Source organism: Podarcis bocagei (genome assembly GCF_964188305.1).
Source record: "Podarcis bocagei genome assembly, chromosome: 3".
Classification (NCBI taxonomy): domain Eukaryota; kingdom Metazoa; phylum Chordata; class Lepidosauria; order Squamata; family Lacertidae; genus Podarcis; species Podarcis bocagei.
In genome coordinates this window covers 993877-1008045 of record NC_138127.1, presented here as the reverse complement: position 1 = coordinate 1008045, position 14169 = coordinate 993877, and the positions used below count along the sequence as shown (strand labels likewise).

The following is a 14169-nucleotide window of genomic DNA, read 5'->3' as shown; positions in this document are numbered from 1 at the left end:
CCCATCATTGTTCACCACTGGCCATGCTGGTGAGGAATGATGGGAGTTGCAGTCCAAGAACATATGTGGTTGAAAAAGGCTGCTCTATGGGGATGAACATTATTACCACCTGAGGTTTGCAAACCAAGCTACTGTTAAAGTAGCCTGGAATACAATCACTTACCACCTGGTCACCATGAGCAATCAGGAATCTCATTCAGGTGAGTGTGTGGGCTGACAGTGTGGAGAGAGAGATTTGTTCTTCCTCTTCCAGCTTCTGTGCTGGCAATAGAGGTTGTGAATCCCCTTCCTCCATGGAAATACAGCACGCTGATCAAGGAAGCTGTCCCCTCCTTTGCCAAGCCATGAATGAAGAGAAGCAAAAACATAGACAACTACCCACAGGGTAATGGAGCAAACTGCAGCTCCACTACTGGTCTGCTGCGCTTCTCTGATGGTTGTGCTTCTTTTATAAGCATAGAAGTGGGTACCAATAAGAAAACCTGGCAATCCCAATAAGCACAGGGAAAATGCCGTTCCCTAATAGCCTGCCTACTTTGTATTGAAAAACAAGTTAGCTTAAAAAAGGGTGGGGGGGGAGAAATTAAATTGTTGGTTTTTTCCCTGCTAGATTTTCAGTCAGAAGCATTACCAGGGGAGAAATCAATTGGCAGCAGCTGAGAAGAGATATTTAAGTTGAAGGCCAGAACATCTTAATTGGGAAAGGGTGTTTAAAGTTGGAGCTAGAGTCACTTCAACATATAACAAAGCTCTCAAAAAACACTTTCTATAAAATCAAGTAAGGTCAAATATAATGGGAAATGCCTTGCCAAACCCAAGGGGGGGGAGTGAAATTGCCCACAAAGACTTTAGATTCTGCACTAGAGTAGCCTTTCCACAAAATCAATTGTTTGTGTACGTTCAGCTGTTTATCCTTTGTAGTGCACAATGCATATGCCTTCCCCAGAACTTGTGCTTCTGTTGTGGGGCTATATCACCTTTTTCCAGCACCCAAGGTGCAATATTTTATGGTTTGGGAGAGTGACATTTGTCCCCCAAATACTGGGTGCATGGCTATTAGTTATGTATGAAGTGTTGCTTATGCAAGTGTCAAGGACACCTCTTGGATATTACCTCTCAAGTGAAAGATAAGGGACAAATCTGCACCTCGTGCCCAGTTCTACTGGCATTTTGTGACCTCCAGAAACACTTTCCCCTCACAAACTAGGAGAACCTGTAGTTCTCCAGAAGTTGCTGGACTAAGCTCCCTCCACCCCTGACCACTGGCCATGTTGGATGGGACAGCTGGGCACTGGGGTGACAACAACATCTGAAGGGGCCACGAGTTCTTGGTTCTTATTTTAGAGGTTGTGTGCTTCCCTGCTATGCATATCAAACAGAGGGGGAAATCAGTTGTGGGTGTTAAGTAATGCCACCGAAGTTATCCGTCCCCTGCTCTCTGGTCAGTATCTTGGCAGCCATCTGGGTCTAGATCATATTTCACTCCTCCAGCCTTTAATTCATAGATGGGGAATCGATGGCTCTTCAGGTGTTATTGGGTCTCAAATTCCCATCAGCCCCAAACAGCAAAGCCAATGGTTAAGGATATTGGGAATTAGTCCAACAACATCTGGAGAGTCACAGATTCCTCACCTTTGGGCTGAAGGGGAAAATTTTTGTGCAAACTCTATAAAAAGGGGGAAAGGAACCAAAAAAATCCTTCAATTTTGAAATCCTTTATTACTATTTTTTAAAGAAAGATTCAAGATTCATTGTGATCTTAGCTGCCCTCTCCTCACCTTCCTAGTGCTAGAGGTTCTCGTGAAACTTTTTTTTAAAAAGAAGAGCACACAAATGTAGCAAAATATATTTTTACGCGATGCAACATAGTCTCTGTGGCGATCACACACAGGGCCCCCGGACGTTTGCCGGTCTATTGACCCTGTGCCGCCACTGCGATTGCTTTTTCCGCTGCCACCACCCCGTATCTCACGGGGACACACGGAGTCCAGTCAGTTGTTAACATAAACAAATAATCAAGTTTATTTTTAAATGCAGGAACAAGCTTATGGTTTCAGTTAATTTTTCTCTTGTCAGTTTCTTATTCTTAGTTCCTAACAACTCCAAACTGATTATTCCAAATGTCTATCTGACTCCACCTAACAATTCCTCTCACTCTCTCACAATACAACTCGACCAACCCACTGCCTATTCCTCCCTCTTCCTTCTTCAACTCCCAAACCTCAACCTCAACTCCCAAACCTCAACTAACTTTCAAAACCTCCCACTCTAACTTTTATTCCCCCCTTGCATTCTCACTGGCCAATCACATCACACCTATTTTAACCCTCTCTTTATGACCCAGCCTAGGAGGCAAACGTCACAGTCTCATCAAAGCAAGCAAACATAATCAATTTGGAATGTGATCCAACATTTTTCCATCAGACGTGATGGAACTTCCCCATACTATTTGGCATCCTCTGTCCCCACCCGCTCTGTTCCAAAGAGTCACCAATACTCAGGAGTAGATTTAGAGGGTCAGCAGTGGGCGGGAGAGGTAGGGGAGCAGTCTGTTGTGCAGGCACAATGCCACAATCAGATATCACCCTTTGGCTTCATATTTCCCCCACCCACCCCCAAAACTGAACAAAGAATCTATAAAAAAAACCCATAGGGTAAGCAGGCTATCTGTTAACAACTTTAAAATAAACTGAAGTATATTTATTTACTGTGTTTGTTTGCCATGATATAATGAAATTGTGGGTGCTAGTTTTATGTTGCCGTATTATAATGGGGGGGGGATGATAGTATACAGCTGTAATGCACAAGAGAAACAAAAAAACTAATTAAGATTAGATTTTCAATTAGCCCATATTTGGCTGATACAAGAGACTGTGCATACATTTTGAGTTACAATAAAAGACTGTAGGAAAAGAGTATAGCATAGCTGAAATCCTGTATATTTGCGCCTATATGTCTGTCCAAGAAAAAGATATATGAAAGGGCAAAGCAGATACTCATTGATTTCAACATTTCTGCATTGCTTCCTTAGTTCTCTAAAAGCAGCAAGCTCATACAACAACAACAACAACAACAACAACAACAACAACAACAACAACAACAACAACAACTCAGTTCATTGCTATTGGGAAATTATCACAGAAATTCTAGTCTCTGAAATATTCAATTCTGCTACATTTCCTATCCTGCGGTGACTCTTCTAATCAATATTTTACTTGAAAGGAGTCGAACTCCCTCCTGTTTTATTTAACTTTAATAGGTACTATTCCAGGTAAGTATTCAGAACAAGAAAGCTATAAAACCTCTTTATTTATTTATTTATTTAAAAAAAAACACCTAACATTTTTTCCTTTAAAGTTATCAGTTGTACAGGATTGAGTGGATATATTTGTACTTGGAAAGTACAAAGATTCTAGGCATATAGTTGAAGGCTTCATTTGAATTGGAGAATTTAGTCTCCTTCCATTTAAAGAAGAAGAAGAAGAAGAAGAGTTTGGATTTGATATCCCGCCTTTCACTCCCCTTCAGGAGTCTCAAAGCGGCTAACAATCTCCTTTCCCTTCCTCCCCCACAACAAACACTCTGTGAGGTGAGTGGGGCTGAGAGACTTCAAAGAAGTGTGACTGGCCCAAGGTCACCCAGCAGCTGCATGTGGAGGAGCGGAGACACGAACCCGGTTTCCCAGATTACGTGACTACCGCTCTTAACCACTACACCAAACTGGCTCTCATTTCATTAAAGTTCATTTCATATGTGCGATTTAGAAAAGGTGCTTCAAGAAACTTTGGCAATCTACAGTTAGCTAGTATCAATGCTGTTCTAATATTGTTGAGTATATTTCAAATAAGGGAGAACTTGGAACAAATTTACTCAACCACAAAAAGAGATTGGAAAGGAGGCCCAGAGGAAACACACATGATTGTAGGATAAGCAGTTTCAGAAGGTGAACATTAAGGTGGGAAGGAACATATTATTGTTGTTTATCTCAGAAAGAAAGCTGTTAGCAAAATGACATGCTTTAGCTGGGATTTCTAACCAGTTAGCAAAACATGACTGAATCTGCTAAGTAAATACAATGAACTGAACCAAGTAAAAGTATTATCAAAATGGGTTTAGACACAGTTTATTAGATAAACATCCTTACCAGCAATAATTTAGCCCAGAAAGTATTTGGCCTTCCAGGTTTATGTGTGATTTAAAGAGGCCTCTCTCATACTAAGCAATGAGTCTCTTTAAAGGATTTTGTCTATACTCATTTTCGACAGATGAAATTAGCATGGTGGTTTGGGAATGAAGTTTGTCATTTAAAAACGTGAAGCCAAATGTTGGGGTAAATGAATAGAAGATGTTTGGAAACTGTCTTGAAACATTCAAAGAATATTGTTCAATGGTGAAGGGTAACCAAAAAAAATCACAAGTATTGAAATGTGAACAGCTCTAAGGATTAAAACTGAGAACTGTAGAGGATTCTAAATTTATGTTTTAAAACTTATTTACTACTAAACATGTTATATATGCTAGGGAATTACAATTCCAACAATTCCAACTCTACCAATCTTATCAGATTCCAGAACATTTAAAGGCTAATGTACAGGCATATATCAGATGAATTTTGGAACTGGAAGTGACTGAGTCATCCAGTTGTCCCCTAGTACTTGTTTAATAGGGGTGGGCAAACTAAGGCCCGGGGGCTGAATCCGGCCCAACTGCCTTCTAAATCCGGCCTGCGGACGGTCCAGGAATCAGCATGTTTCTACATGAGTAGAATGTGTGCTTTTATTTAAAATGCATCTCTGGGTTATTTGTGGGGCATAGGAATTCGTTCATTTCCCCCCAAAAAATATAGTCTGGCCCCCTGCTGAAAAGGTTGTTGACCCCTGTTGGTAATCATTACTGTGTAAAAAACAAAGAATGTTTTCATATTTTCTGCCTTCTGATAGTAACACTTTAAAGTTCTCGGTCCCTGTCTATGCGATTCTCAGTCATGTCAAAAATCATATGTCCTTTCATCCATCGAATACAGCTTTATTTGTAAATATATATTTTTTCAGGCAGGAATGAAGATTTGGAGATATGCTTCAGAGGTCCAGACTATGGGGAGCCCAGAAAAATTAATAACTACAATTTGGACTACAATTTGATCGCTTTTTTATTTTAGTTTATTGTTTTTAATTGGATTATGATGCAGATATGTTGATTGGCTGTTTTTATTGGATTGGAAATTCAATAAAAATGATTTAAAAAAAAAACGAAGAATGGAGCTATCCATTTCTACATTAATTTTAGACCATAGAACAGTAAGTCAGCTTGTGATCATTCTCCAATAACTAGTATTGTTAGAGCTCCCGGGTAAAGCCAACTATATTTGCTTTTAACAACTTACAGACTCCTTTAGAAGAGGAAGAAGAAAGTAAAACTTTACTGCAATGTTTCAGAGGTTGCTTCCATTTGCAGTTATGCCTTTTTGGTTTACAGCAACTTTCCAAAGGCTCATGGATCAACTGTTATGTACACATGTGGGATATGCAGCAGCACATGTCAAGTATTTGTTCATTTGTTGTTCAAACGGACAGCCATCTGAAACACCTAGAAGTGCTGACTCTGGCCAGACTTTAGTACAGCAACTTCAGAATTGTCCACTACTGAGAAAAGTTAAGTGTATATTGTTGAGACACAGAGGTGAAGTCAGGGATAGCTAAAGGTGACACATTAGAAATAACTTTCGATTGACTAATTTGTTGGGAGGGGCCACACAATGAAAATGGTGATAGGAAGAGAAGATGTTCAAAAAGCAGTAATGGAATAGAAAGAAATATTCTGTGTAAGATTTAGCCCAACTAGGAAAAGTCTTTTTGTACTGCAGAGCAGTGGATGTGATGTGGGCTTTGGGACAATGATGAAACAAGAAAAAATATGGGAGTGAACAGCCAATATCCTACAAAACAAAAGGATAAGAAGAAGAAGAGTTTGGATTTGATATCCCGCTTTATCACTACCCGAAGGAGTCTCAAAGCAGCTAACAATCTCCTTTCCCTTCCTCCCCCACAACAAACACTCTGTGAGGTGAGTGGGCTGAGAGACTTGAGAGAAGTGTGACTGGCCCAAGGTCACCCAGCAGCTGCATGTGGAGGAGCGGAGACGCGAAGCCGGTTCACCAGATTATGAGTCCACCGCTCTTAACCTCTATACCACACTGGCTCATATATTGGATAATTATCACACTGGATAATATTTTAGGGGAGAATATTAAGTGGATAATTGAATTGCTCAGGCATTGGCTGTCAGGGGACAACCCTTCTGTTAGTAATTGACCAGTGCCCATTAATATGGATTAATCAAACAAAATACACAAATACTAATGTTACTTGACAATTCAGCCATATCGTTTCTAAGGTAAGCAAATAATAGGGACAGATAATCAAATGTTGATTATCTGTTCAGATATAGATATATAATGTATTCTGAAAACTGCTTGTAGCCAGTGGGTCTATGTATGTTTTAAACTGCAGCACTTGTCCAGGAGTCCTTTAACTTTACCTTAATTGTATTTGTGCTGAAATCGCTGCTTAGAAATCTCATCTGGGATGGTGATAAGGGGACACAGTGGTACCTCGGGTTACATACGCTTCAGGTTACAGACTCCGCTAACCCAGAAATAGTGCTTCAGGTTAAGAACTTTGCTTCAGGATGAGAACAGAAATCGTGCTCCGGCGGCGCGGCAGCAGCAGGAGGCCCCATTAGCTAAAGTGGTGCTTCAGGTTAAGAACAGTTTCAGGTTAACTACGGACCTCTGGAATGAATTAAGTACTTAACCCGAGGTACCACTGTAAGGGTAGCTTTAGCTGCTGAGAACCAGCAAAGTGTTACAACTTAAAATAGAGGCAGAAAAAGAGGAGCCCACGTTGCAACAGTTTTACTATGAACAAGCTGGATGGTGGTTAAGCTGAGACACACCTAGACTACTAAATGGGGTGGGGGGCAGGATCCAGGCTGTATTGGCCCTTGGACTAGTTGAAATTATTTCCTTTGATGGCTTGGACATCCTTCCTCTAATTAGGAGAATTCTGTTATATGCTAACTATTTCTAAGGGGATATTTTGTGAGCGACACAATCGCTCTAATTAAACTTTACCTAAAGCATGGGAAGTTTTGAAACCTAAACTGAACAGATGATCACTGATGTGTGTTTTTTAACGACCCCTTGCTTAGGCATTCCTGTGGCAGGGTCCCACAATTAAAGAACCGGCCAGCTTGCTGCTGTTCCAGTTACACTGCAGCTAGAAAGAAAGGAAACCAGAGGAGAGAAACTGAAGTGGTGGCTGGGCAAAAGTAATTTCAGAGTGGGAATGGACACACAGAGAGAGTGAAGAGATGGAGCCCATCTTCTAAAATTGCTCTGAGCACTGGGTGAGGTGAATAGCTGGTGCCTTCAGGGTCCAGTGACCATCCCAGATACAATCAAGTCAGCCTCCTTGAACAATCAGGGTTGTTGCTGGGTACTGTAATGAAGGCTTAACCATACTTGAGCTGAGCAGCCAGGAAGCACCAATTCACCACTTGGGAGCCTCAGAACATATATGGCAGCCTCTTACAGTACCCTGAGGGTGTCTGTAAGCACAGTACCAGGTTGCCTTTCAAGCTCCATGCAGGAAGGCCAGTGAAGCCTCTTTGCACATGCACATGGAAGCCATTCTGGCTTCTGTGATCTGAGCCACAGGTTTGTATGATCAGAATGTAGATCCATTCTACTCACTGCCAAAATTTTGGAGAGCAGAGCCAGTTGTTTCATTGCTCTCATAATGCACAGTATCTTGTGCCAAAGGTCACCACTATTGTGATGATCATGATCTGCAGTAACCTGGAAAGCTGTTGCTGCATTGAATATACTCCCCGCTGCCAGAAATATGGGATATACCGAGGTGAAAATGAAAATCATAGATATTTAGTGCAACTCTAAAGCACACTAGATTTAAGGGAACAATGACAGGCATGGAACAAGGACCTACTTATATGATGTGATAGCCATATTCAGATAGCTAATGGGCTGTCACGTAGAAGATGGCGCGAGCATGTTTTCTCTTGTTCCATAGGGTAGGATCTGAACTGATAGATTCAAGTTACAAGAAAGGAGATTCTGACTAAACAGCAGGAAGAACTTTCTGACAGTAAGAACTGTTCGACAGTAGAAGAGACTCTCTCAGAAGGTGGTGGACTCTTCTTCCTTGGAAGATTTTAAGCAGAGGTTGAATGGGATGACCATCTGTCATGGGTGTTTGAGATTCCTGCATTGAAAGGGGGAAGTGAGGTCCTGAGGGTGAATTCCAATTCTACAGCTCTATGATTCTATGATTCTATATGCCAGTCAGTACTCCCTAGTCCTAGTCTGATACCTTGTGAACTATACACACAGTCAGGCATTTCCCTGACCACACAAAGGTTTTATCTTTGAATAGGGAAGGAGTGCACAAGCAGTCACCATCCCCACTGTCCCTGACAGATGTGCTTCAGCCCTTTATATGCTTGTAATTCTCTCTATCCAGGGCTTCTAATCAAAAGGTACTAAGTGCGTTTCTAATTGGGGGCACTAGGAGAGGACATGTGTGAGTGCCCCTGTCCCATCCACAGATAACACATTTGTATGCTTAGGCAAACATGAGTATGGTGTATAGAGCACACTCCTCTGGCAGTCAGATTTCAGATCATGCTGTCACACTATTGGGAGGGGTTAATAAATTTGGGAGGGGCCGCAGCTCAGTGGTAAAGCACATGCTTTGCAGGCACAAATTCCTGAGTTGACTAAGAGGCAGATCCAGTGATGTGAGAGATCAGCAGCGTGAGACCCCCGAGAGCTCATGCCAATCAGAATAGGCAACATGAGGCAATACAGGGCTAGATGGGGCAGGCAGTCTGGACTGGTACAGGGGCAGCAGCGTCTCATGTTCCTATGCAAAATTCCACTGCATCCGCAACGATGAACGTGTGGCTCATAGCAATAAGTTCTTTGTTGCATTTATATACATTGGTACCTCGGGATGCAAACGGGATCCATTCCGGAGCCCCGTTCGCATCCAGAAGCAAATGTAACTAGCGACAGCACGCCTGCGCATGCGCGCGTCATTTTTTGCCACTTCTGCACATGCATGTGACGTCATTTTGAGCATCTGCGCATGCGTGAGCGGTGAAACCCAGAAGTAACGTGCTCTGTTACTTCCGGGTTGCCGCGGAGCGCAACTCGAACGCGCTCAACATGAAGCATATTCAACCCGAGGTATGACTGTATTGCCTTTCTGCCAAGGCACTAAGGTGGTTTGCAACTTGGAATATTAACAGAAAGAAATGATAAAAAATATTCTCAGGCATTGACATTAGGTGTTTCCTGGCTTCTCCTTTGCATCAGGGCTAATAGGTCTTAAGCAGCCCTGGGGAAGGAGGGGAATGGGGAATTTTGCCCTATTATTTAGTGCAGGGTTGGGGAACCTGTGGCCTGTCAGAGGCTGCTGGATTCCAGCTCCCACAGTTCTGATCATTTGCTGTGCTGGCTGGGGCTGATGACAGCTGAGTCCCACAACCTCTGAAAGATCACAGATTCCCCATCACTGATTAACTGCATTGTTCCATATGTGAGGATAGGAAGGTATTTTTGTTAATCTATTATACAGGAGGAAATATGCAGGTAATTCATCTAAAGTTGTTTATCTGTTGGGTAATACAGAGAAATATCATCAATGGAGTAGCTAGGTTTGTGATGGCTGCACAGATATCGAGGAAGAATTGTTTAGAAGAAAATGCTATTAACTTTTATGATATCCAACTGTGTTAATTATTTTGTCTATTTTATGGAAAAGGTTTGTCTCTCTTGCAAGCTTCCCTGTAAACTAGATGGATGCTCCTTTACTTTTTTCCTTTCTTCTTTTAATATTGGATGATAAATGTGATGATATTGTAATGGCCATATTGGATATTTTATATATATATATATATATTGCTTTTTATCTTTCAATAAAGAATAAAAAATACAAAATACAAGAGATATAATAGCTCTTAAATTCTACATAGTAATTCATAGCAGAGCACACACTACTTCACATGCACTATTCTAAAAAGGCAATATCCTGACTGGAGCGCTTTCATTCCATCCAGCATTGAAACAAATTGCCTGACTGAAAAGTAAATATTTCCTTCAGAAGAATATGAACCTTACAAAAATATAACAACACACATAAACAACATGAAATTACTTTAACTAAACTTTATTTGACTGATGTTTCACAAGGGTTCTGCCAACCACAGTTAGGCTCAGTTTGCACATAATGCAAAGGCAAACCATGGGTTTGGATGAACGTGTGCTACCAGAGAGGAGATCACAGTCATTTTGCTGCTACTGTAGTTCTGCTGCTGCTGTGAGCTAAAGCTATGGTTTTGCTTTGCATGTTGCCCAAACCTGGGCTTATGGTTTTCCTGGACTGAGACAAACCACAAGTCCAAAACTAAACCATGGCTTAGCTCACATCAGTAGCAGGACTGGAGGAAGAGCAAAGAGATGTGTGTTCATGTTAATCCATGGTTTAGCTTAGTGTTACATGCAAACAGGGTCACAATGGGTTAGCACAGTGATGGCCAAACTTGGTCCTCCAGATGTTTTGGGACTACAACTCCCATCATCCCCAACCACTGGTCCTGTTAGCTAGGGATGATGGGAGTTGTAGTCCCAAAACATCTGGAGGACCAAGTTTGGCCAACAGGCAAAGCAAAACCATAGCTTTAGCTCACAGCAGCAGCAGAACTACAGTAGCAGCAAAATGACTGTGATCTCCTCTCTGGTAGCACACGTTCATCCAAACCCATGGTTTGCCTTTGCCATAAATCAAAGTATAAAATGTGAACTCAGTTTATTTCATTGGGCATTAAATTCTAAACTTTACTGTGCTAAAACTAACCTATTTTCATAAGACTTGATGATGATGCAGTAAACATCCTTGCACATGGGGGCGGGGAACCAGGAGGCAAATATGCAGTCAAATAATCACATCATATAATCACTATACATACAAACCTAGGTACAATTTATACATCATCAAGGGGATATGACAACCAACAAAAGAAACTTCTTTGCCACCTGAATAATACAGTATTTGGTAATCCCAATCGCATATTAGCACATGGGGGGGAAAGGAACCTGTCAGAGCTGCTTCCAGATCCTAGCTCACAGAGGATCACGCTAGCCAGCGATCATTAAGTAAAAGTCTTTATTGAATTACAGTTTCCATTCTCAAGCCGCTGCGTGCAACTCTACGTCTAGTGGCTAGATCGGCGAAGCTCCGTCTGAGTCTCCGCCCCTTGTGCACCAACTTAATATCCTAGCCCTGCTCCACCTTTTCCGCCTGACTGTTCTCCTCTGGGTCCCTCTGCCCCCCGGGGTCTCTTCCTTCCTGGATTCTTCTGACGCCGACCCCCCGGACCCTCCTGTCTCCTTGCGCCGGGCTTTAGGACCTGGCTCTCTTTCAGGGCTGCCTACTGCGTCACTTTCCTGTGCATTTGAACTTGGCGCGCGCGCCCAACCTTCCACTTTCCGTCTGACCGTTTCTTCGCTCCCCGATGGAGGTGTGGCCACTCCTGACTCATGCCCTCCCTCCTGTTGTGAGCTGCCAGCGCTTGCTCCCTGGCTCCCTTCCTCTTCCCTGCTCTCTGGCGGTGACGCTGGTCCCGATTTCCAACTGCTCTCCTCTGAGTCCCCTCTGGCTCTATCTTCCTGGGGTGCCCCCCTAGACTCCCCCCTTGCCCTGGCCACTGGTGCTCCTTTCTGTGAATCTTCTGATTCACTGGAAAGGCTCGGAGATCTCGGGTCGTCGTCATCACTCATCTTTTCTTCTGCCTCCTCCCCTTCGCTCTCTGTTTCCTCCCTTGCTCTTGCCTCTGCTCCTGAACCCCTGACAGAACCAGTTTTTTTCCATGTGATTAAGATATTCAAACATTCCTAAGGCAACCTAGAAGCAGGTTCCTGGTGGATACCTTGCCACCATATGCTCTAGTCTTTGCCCATAGACCAGTGTTTTTCAAAAGCTGGGTCTCCAACTATTGTTGGACTGCAACTCCCATCATTCCTGGTTAGCAGGACCAATGGTCAGGGATGATGAGTTGTAGTCCAACAACAGCTGGAGACCCAGGTTTGAGAAACACTGCCATAGACTTTCATCAACCCCACTTTTCAATTTGCTTCTAGGTTTGAGTGATTGGCTCTACATTTCCTTGCAACGCCAATGATAAGCTCATGCTTTAAGACAATCTGTGATGCTCGTTTATACTTTCCCATTCTACCCTGTTATTCTGTTTTCTGAGCCAGATAGGTGGCATCTAGAGATAAGCAACTAAATTAATAATAATATATAAAAAAATTTTTTATTTATATCCCACCCTCCCCAGCCGAAGCTGGGAGGATGGATTGAGGTAGTTTTGCACCAAAGTACGTTTGCTTTTTGAGCAATCATTTTACGAAAATTGGGTAGCTTTCTGAAGAGGTACAACTCACACGCTTTCAATTGTTGGATAAATAACCACAACCTAGCTTGTCCAACAAGAACTTTTTTGTAGACCCGTTAAGTTTTCCTGACATTGTCCATTGCAATGTTTCACCTATTCTGGTCCATCAACCATGCTGGAAAACTAAGGGCTACTCTGAGTAGCTTGCATGAGGATTTGTAATCACTGTCTCCTTCAAAGAATCAGTCCATTTAGGCAGAGGGTGTTGTTTTTAATCTGTGATAGCATTCCCTTCAGTGCACTACAGAGACTGCCTAATCTACTTTTAATGAACCTATTACCATAATATCTAGGAGCCACACTGTCAGCACTGGGCATGGATCCAATGCCTGATTTGGGAATGGGGTAGGAGGGGGATATCTGCTGGTCCAAACTATACATTCACCATCTGGATTCATCTGCAACTTTGTTTATTTATTTATTTTCCAGAAAGGACTTTGAATAAACTTCTGTTAAATAAGTATAATGGATGGGGATTTATTTCACTTTCCAAACACTTCTAAGAACAAGTGTTCTTAACACTTGACACTTCCTTCTCTGCCAGTATATAGATGTTAATGGTCACTTTTCCTTATCAGCCCTTGTTCTGCTACAGTTCACAGGCAGACAAAAGGAAACGGACAATGCCGTTGAACATGTGCTAGCAGTGAGACAATGGAATAAAATGTAATGACACTGGCACAGTAAAGTTTTATATCTTCCAGAATAGCAGAAATACCTCAGCAATTAGGGCAGATGATATTTCATAGCGACGGATATAAGTGAAGGCATGCGTCAATCAGCATGCTAAGAGAATCTGAACTAGTGTTGCGGCATAAGGCTCACAACTTGGGAGCTCTGCGCTCCCCAACATCTGAGGGTGGTGTTAGCATGAAAAGTTACTAAGGACAGCAGGTGTTGGGGGGGATCAATGCGATAGTAAGGGGTATACCCTTGACACTTAGGAGGTCAAGAGCTGCTGCTCCAGCATTAATGCATTTTGGATTAGTATCTTGTGTCAATAAATCCTGATTACTAACATCAAATACTTGACATTGCTCAACTTTGCACCAGCCATTTGCTAATTGCAGCAACATTCCTTAGGAATTCCTCAGTGGGGAAAACAATGGTCATCTTCCCAAGGCCGCTATGAAGGTCAGAGAATCAGAGACGTTTCAAACTAACTTCTGCAAACGATAGATAAAACACTTAATCAGACCTCTGCAGACTATAATTTAAAAGCATATTATAATAGAGGACAGTTAACCCATAATATTCATAGATAAGCTGAAAACATGGCTGCATTGATTGCAGCTTAGTGAACTGCTAACTAATTTTGTGAACCTTTTCAAATAAAAATGTTTACTACTGGATGAAAGTAGCCTTTTAAAAGCAAATGGAGACCTTTGCCCCAAGTGACAGTCCAAGGAATGCAAGCCAGGTGTGTGTGTCCATCTGTCCTTCCTCTGACTACCACCTTGGCTGCTGGCTCAGCCTAACCATGTACAATATCCAAGAGAAGGGAGTCACTAAGCACAGCTAAAGTAGGTATCTTTGAACAATAATATAAAATTAAGCAATATCATATAAATGGTTAAATGTAACCAATTCAAATGGAAACAATGCAATACAATATCTGATATCATGAAAACA

The 14169-nt window shown here is 42.1% G+C and overlaps 1 protein-coding gene and 1 long non-coding RNA gene across 6 annotated transcripts in view; both read right to left on the bottom strand.

The window, feature by feature from the left end:
- The window catches only part of MACROD2 (mono-ADP ribosylhydrolase 2), a 996145-nt gene that overhangs the window by 599999 nt on the left and 381977 nt on the right, over positions 1 to 14169 (bottom strand). The gene's annotated exons all lie outside the window — the stretch shown is intronic.
- Positions 1996 to 3010, bottom strand: LOC308584494. The gene is made up of 2 exons (XR_014006841.1): positions 2261 to 3010; positions 1996 to 2227 (listed from the first exon to the last, which is right to left on the bottom strand). It is a non-coding gene; the product is annotated as an uncharacterized lncRNA (long non-coding RNA).